Below are 7,879 nucleotides of genomic sequence, written 5' to 3'. Positions count from 1 at the left end.
GAGCATGTCAACGGTGAACCTGGAATGTACCCGGTGCACCGGCTGCCCAAAAGTTACCATAAAAATGTGGAAAATATAAAAATAATTTGGCACGTCCCCATAACATAACATATGACACCATATAAGAAAAAAATCAAACGTAAACTTGAATAGCACCTTAAGAAACAGAAATAATAAATTTAGCACTGATCATGTTAATGGGCCAAATGTATGGCCCAATTTAAAATGAGTACTATTCATAGCATGATTTTAGTTTTTGTTTCTATAGTTGTAGGTCTAATTCAAATCTAAAAATTTAAGATATAATAGATGTATGTTTTGCGTACGTACCAAATTATTTTCAGATTTTTTTAAACAATTGTAGAGCGAATTTTAGGTGATTGGTGCAGCGATAGAACCACATGGGTGGGTGCACTAGATGTTCGCTCAGAGGGAATGAGGTGGAGCCAATTTGTTCATAAAACATATTGGTACTTGTAATCGTTGCTACCCATGTTGGGGAACGCAGCAATTTCGAAAAATTCCTACGCACACGCAAGATCATGGTGATGCATAGCAATGAGAGGAGAAGAGTGTTGTCCATGTACCCGTGTAGACCGTAAGCGGAAGCGTTATGACAACGCGGTTGATGTAGTCGTACGTCTTCACGATCCGACCTATCCTAGTACCGAAAGTACGACACCTCCGCGATCTGCACACGTTCGGCTCGTTGATGTCCCACGAACTCACGATCCAGCAGAGTGTCGAGGGAGAGCTTCGTCAGCACGACGGCGTGATGACGGTGATGATGAAGCTACCGGCGCAGGGCTTCGCCTAAGCACTACGATGATATGACCGAGGTGGATTATGCTGGAGGGGGTCACCACACACGGCTAAGGGATCAATGATCAACTTGTGTGTCTATGGGGTGCCCCTGGCCACGTATATAAAGGATGGAGGGAGGAGGAGGCCGGCCCTCATAGGGCGCGCCCAAGTTGTGGAGTCCTGGTAGGATTCCCTAGTCCTAGTAGGATTCCACCTCCCACATGGAATAGGAAAAAGGGAAGGGAGAAGGAGAAGGAGGAAGGGGGTACCCCCTTTCCCTAGTCCAATTCGGACCAGTCCATGGGGAAGGGCGCGGCCACCCTTGAGGCCTTTCTCTTCTTTCCCGTATGGCGCATTAAGGACCAATACGAATTCCCGTAACTCTCCGGTACTCCGAAAAATACCCGAATCACTTAGAACCTTTCCGATGTCCGAATATAGCCTTCCAATATATCGATCTTTACGTCCTGACCATTTCAAGACTCCTTGTCATGTCCCCGATCTCATCCCGGACTCCGAACAAACTTCAGTCATCAAATCACATAACTCATAATACAAATCATCACAGAACGCTAAGCATGCGGACCCTATGGGTTTGAGAACTATGTAGACATGACCGAGACTCATCTCCAGTCAATAACCAATAGCGGAACCTGGATGCTCATATTGGTTCCTACATATTCTACGAAGATCTTTATCGGTCAAACCGCATAACGATATACGTTGTTCCCTTTGTCATCGGTATGTTACTTGCCCGAGATTCGATCGTCGGTATCTCAATACCTAGTTCAATCTTGTTACCGGCAAGTCTCTTTACTCGTTCCGTAATGCATCATCCCGTAACTAACTCATTAGTCACATTGCTTGCAAGGCTTATAATGATGTGCATTACCGAGAGGGCCCAGAGATACCTCTCAGATACTCGGAGTGACAAATCCTAATCTTGATCTATGCCAACTCAACAAACACCATCGGAGACACCTGTAGAGCATCTTTATAATCACCCAGTTACGTTGTGACGTTTGATAGCACACAAGGTGTTCCTCTGGTATTCGGGAGTTGCATAATCTCGTAGTCTGAGGAACATGTATAAGTCATGAAGAAAGCAGTAGCAATGAAACTATAACGATCATCGTGCTAAGCTAACGGATGGGTCAAGTCAATCACATCATTCTATAATGATGTGATCCCGCTTATCAAATGACAACTCTTTGTCCATGGCTAGGAAACTTAACAATCTTTGATTAACGAGCTAGTCAAGTAGAGGCATACTAGTGACACTCTGTTTGTTTATGTATTCACACATGTACTAAGTTTCCGGTTAATACAATTCTAGCATGAATAATAAACATTTATCATGATATAAGGAAATATAAATAACAACTTTACTATTGCCTCTAGGGCATATTTCCTTCAGTCTCCCACTTGCACTAGAGTCAATAATCTATTTCACATCGTCATGTGATTTAACACGAATAGTTCACATGGATATGTGATTAGTTCACATCTCCATGTGACTAATACCCAAAGGGTTTACTAGAGTCGATAATCTAGTTCACATCGCTATGTGATTAACACCCAAAGAGTGATCATGTTTTGCTTGTGAGAGAAATTTAGTTAACGGGTCTGCCACATTTAGAGCCGTATGTATTTTGCAAATTTTCCATGTCTACAATGCTTTGCACGGAGCTACTCTAGCTAATTGCTTCCACTTTTAATATGTATCTAGATCGACACTTAGAGTCATCCAGATCGGTGTCAAAGCTTGCATCGATGTAACTCTTTACGACGAACTCTTTGTCACCTCCATAACCGAGAAACATTTCCTTATTCCACTAAGGATATTTTTGACCGCTGTCCAGTGATCCACTCCTGGATCACTATTGTACCCTCTTGCCAATCTTTGGTGAGGTACACAATAGGTCTGGCACACAGCATAGCATATTTTGTAGAACCTATGACTGAGGCGGAGGGAATGACTTTTCATTCTCTTTCTATTTTCTGTCGTGGTCGGGTTTTGAGTTTTTACTCAACTTCACACCTTGCAACACATGCAAGAACTCCTTCTTTGACTGTTCTATGTTGAACTACTTTAATATCTTGTCAAGGTATGTACTCATTGAAAATATATCAAGCCTTGATCTATCTCTATAGATCTTGATGCTCAATATGTAAGTAGCTTCACCGAGGTCTTTCTTTGAAAAACTCCTTTCAAACACTCCTTTATGCTTTCCATAAAATTCTACATTATTTTCGATCAACAATATGTCATTCACATACACTTATCAAAAATGCTATAGTGCTCCCACTCACTTTCTTGTAAATACAGGCTTCATCGCAAGTCTGTATAAAACCATATGCTTTGATCACTTTGTCAAAGCATATATTCCAACTACGAGATGCTTGCACCAGTCTACAGATGGATCCCTGGAGCTTGCTCACTTTGTTAGCACCTTTAGGATTGACAAAACCTTCTGGTTGCATCATATACAACTCTTCTTTAAGAAATCCATTAAGGAATGCAGTTTTGACATCCATTTGCCAGATTTCATAAATGCGGCAACTTCTAACATGATTCAGACAGACTTTTAAGCATCGATACGTGTGAGAAAATCTCATCGTAGTCAACACCTTGATCTTGTCGAAAACGTTTTGCGACAATTCGACTTGTAGATAGTAACACTACTATCATCGTCAGTCTTCCTCTTGAAGATCCATTTATTCTCAATGACTCACCGATCATCGGGCAAGTCAATCAAAGTCCGTACTTTGTTCTCATACATGGATCCCATCTCAGATTTCATGGCCTCAAGCCATTTTGCGGAATCTGGGCTCATCATCGCTTCCTCATAGTTTGTAGGTTCGTCATGGTCTAATAACACGACTTCCAGAACAGGATTACCATACCACTCTGGTGCGGACTGTACTCTGGTTGACCTACGTGGTTCGGTAGTAACTTGATCTGAAGTTTCATGATCATCATCATTAGCTTCCTCGCTAATTAGTGTAGGAATCACTGGAACTGATTTCTGTGATGAACTACTTTCCAATTCAGGAGAAGGTACAATTACCTCAGCAAGTTCTACTTTCCTCTCACTCACTTCTTTTGAGAGAAACTCCTTCTCTAGAAAGGATCCATCCTTGCAACAAAATTTCTTGCCTTCGGATCTGTGATAGAAGGTGTACTGAGGGAGTCCTGGATTAGGGGGTCTCTGGACAGCCGGACTATCTCCATTGGCCGGACTATTAGACTATGAAGATACAATATTGAAGACTTGGTCTCGTGTTCGGATGGGACTCTACTTGGCATGGAAGGCAAGCTAGGCAATACGGATATGGATATTTCCTCCTTTCTAACCGACCTTGTGTAACCCTAACCCTCTCCGGTGTCTATATAAACCGAAGGGTTTTAGTCCGTAGGACAACAACCATAACATACAATCATACCATAGGCTAGCTTCTAGGGTTTAGCCTCTCTGATCTCGTGGTAGATCTACTCTTGTACTACCCATATCACCAATATTAATCACGCAGGACGTAGGGTTTTACCTCCATCAAGAGGGCCCGAACCTGGGTAAAACATCATGTCCCCTACCTCCTGTTACCATCCAGCCTAGACGCACAGTTCGGGACCCCCTACCCGAGATCCGCCGGTTTTGACACCGACATTGGTGCTTTCATTGAGAGTTCCTCTGTGTCGTCGCCATTAGGCTTGATGGCTCCTACTATCATCGATAGCGATGCGGTCCAGGGCGAGACTTTTCTCCCCGGACAGATCTTCGTATTCGGCGGCTTTGCACTGCGGGCTAATTCGCTCGGCCATCTGGAGCAGATTGAAAGCTACGCCCCTGGCCATCAGGTCAGATTTGGAAGTTTGAACTACACGACCGACATCCGCGAAGACTTGATCTTCGACGGATTCAAGCCACAGCCGAGCGCGCCGCACTGTCACGATGTGTATGACCTAGCTCTGCCGCCGAACAATACCCCAGAGGTCGCACCCGCATCAGCTCTGACCCTTAGCTCGGAGCCAACTGCGCCAATCAAGGACAAGTGGCTAGACACCGCCTCAGGGGCTGCAGTCTCAACAGCGATCGAGCGGTACACTAGCCTAATCCTCCGCGAAGCCCGTGACTCCAAGGTGCCGGACTCTTTTCCGTACTCTGAACCGCCCGCGCCCCTGCCAATCGAATCCGATTGGGCGCCGATCATGGAATTCACCGCCGCACATATCTTTCAGCACTCACCCTTCGACGACATTCTGAATTAACTAAGGTCTCTCTCTTTGTCAGGAGAGCCCTGGCCGGATTGTGGCCAACAGGATTGGGATGTGGACGACGAAGAAATTTGACGCCCACCCACCACCCACTTCGTAGCCACTGTCGATGATTTAACCGACATGCTCGACTTCGACTCCGAAGACATCGACGGTATGGACAACGATGTAGGAGACGAACATGAACCATCGCCTATAGGGCACTGGAAAGCCACCTCATCATATGACGTATACATGGTGGACACATCAAAAGAAGACGACGACGAGGAACGGAAGGACGCAACGAAGGCTTGTCCCCTCGAGAAGCAGTCAAAGCGGCGGCATAAGCGCCGCCCCAAATCCCGCCTCGACAGAAATAACGATCATACAGACCCAGCGTTGGAGCAGGGGGAACTACTGTCGGACCATGGCAATACGGAGAATCAAAACGAACAAACCAATTCTGTCAAAGATAATAGTCCGGATGACATAACGCCGGACAGGCACCCGGAGCAGCAGAATGCCCGTCAAAGGCTTGTTGCCACCGCGAGGAGTCTGAAAAAGCAGAAGCAAAGGCTCAAGGCTGTGCAGGACACACTCCAAATCAGATGGAGTAAAGTACTCAATACAGCAGCAAAGTGTGGTGGTAATCGCCCCACCAAGAGCTACCCGAAGCGGAAGTTGCTACCTGAATTCGATGAGGAGGCCCTAGATCCCCCACAACCAAAAATCAAAATGGCCACCGGGCCGGATAGACGACCTCACGGCCAACATGGAGTGGCAAACAACTCCACTCACAAGCCAATAAGCGATCCACACGAGGGCTCACACCAAAAGGACGGCGCAACCAAATCCATCAATGGACCACGCAAGCGCGCCCCAGCATATGATGTAACACAACAAACATCCGAACAACGCGGTACACCCAGATATAGGGGTGCCGCACACTCCCTATGTTTCACCAATAAGGTGCTGGACCATGAATTTCCAGAGGGATTCAAACCCGTAAACATAGAAGCATACGACAGAACAACAGACCCTGGGGTCTGGATTGAGGACTACATCCTCCATATCCATATGGCTCGAGGAGACGATCTCCACGCCATCAAGTACTTACCACTCAAGCTCAAAGGGCCAGCTTGGCACTGGCTTAAAAGCCTCCCCGAAAACCCCATTGGAAGCTGGGAAGAGCTCGAAGACGCTTTTCGGGCAAATTTTCAAGGGACTTATGTCCAACCCGCGGATGCGGATGATCTGAGTCATATAACTCAACAGCCCGGAGAGTCATCCTGAAAGCTTTGGAACAGGTTTCTTATTAAGAAGAACCAAATAGTTGACTGTCCGGACGCCGAAGCCTTGGCAGCTTTTAAGCATAGCGTCCGCGACGAATGGCTTGCCAGACACCTCGGCCAAGAAAAGCCGAGGACAATGGCAGCATTAACAAGCCTCACGACCCGCTTTTGCGCGGGTGAGGACAGCTGGCTAGCCAGATGCAACACCAGCAACCCAAGCACATCCGAAGTTAGAGATGAAAACGAGAAATCCCGACGCAGCAAAAATAAGCGTCGGAATAAAGAACACAACCCGAAGAGCACAGCGGTACACGCCGGATTCCAAAGCTCTCGGCCAGGTCAGCAAAAGCCGCCCTTTAAAGGCGCCAGAGATGAACTGTCTAGCCTGAACAAAATTCTGGACCAAGTATGTCAGATCCATAGCACCCCTAGAAAACCCGCTAATCATACCCACAGAGAATGTTGGGTCTTCAAGCAGTCCGGCAAGCTCAACACCGTACACAAGGGGGAGGATACACCAACCGAAGATCAGGATGAGCTTCTCAAGCAAGACACTGGGGAACAAAATAAGTTTCCATCAGAAATCAAAACAGTCAACGTATTACACGTGATCAAGGGAAGCAAAGTGGCCCTCCCAGATAAATATGCCCAAGGGCCTATCACCGCGAAACCCTGCCACTGGTCGTCTCAACCGGTCACTTTCGACCATCGTGATTACTCAGCAAGTATCCAGCGGGCAGGATGGGCTCCCCTGGTATTAGACCCAATAATTGACGGATACCACTTTGCACAAGTCCTGATGGACGGTGGTAGAAGTTTAAACCTGATATACCAGGATACAATCCGCGAAATGGGGATAGACCCAATGAAAATTTGCCATAGCAACACTACCTTTAAAGGAGTAATGCCAGGCCCAGGGGCTCACTGCGCGGGCTCCCTGCTACTAAAGGTTATATTCGGCTTCCCCGATAACTCCCGTAGCGAACACTTAACCTTCCACATTGCTCCGTTCCAGTGCGGTTATCAAGCACTACTTGGACGTGCAGCTTTTGCTCGCTTTAATGCAATACCGCATTACGCTTCCCTCACGCTCAAGATGCCCGGTTCACCTGGCATCATTACAGTGAACGGAAGTATTAAGTGATCTTTGCGCTCTGAAGAGAATGCGACTGCCTTGGCAGCCGCACACTAAAAACGGCCTCACCAGCTAAAGCATTTGATAGGTCGTCAAGACCACGAACGCGGTTAGACGAGTCCGGCGCTGCTATATGTAATTTGTACCAGATTGATGGCCACACCCCTATTACAAATACAAGGGTCTCAACGCGCGCAGAGAAGTGGCAATTTCTAGTTATACATGGTTTCTTTAAAAAACCAACTTTTTGCACTACAACTTTTTCACCTAAGTTCCTCTCTTTTATAGATGACAATCGTGCTACACCCGTCCAGGATACGACACAATGGAGACACAGGCGCAGACGTGCAGCAGGGACCCGTTCCAAGGATTCTTTTTAGATTAAGACCATGC

This window comes from Triticum dicoccoides, chromosome 7A, assembly GCF_002162155.2.
Source record: "Triticum dicoccoides isolate Atlit2015 ecotype Zavitan chromosome 7A, WEW_v2.0, whole genome shotgun sequence".
NCBI classification, from domain to species: Eukaryota; Viridiplantae; Streptophyta; class Magnoliopsida; order Poales; family Poaceae; genus Triticum; species Triticum dicoccoides.
The sequence above is the reverse complement of the archived record's forward strand: the minus strand, read 5'-3'. Positions refer to the sequence as shown.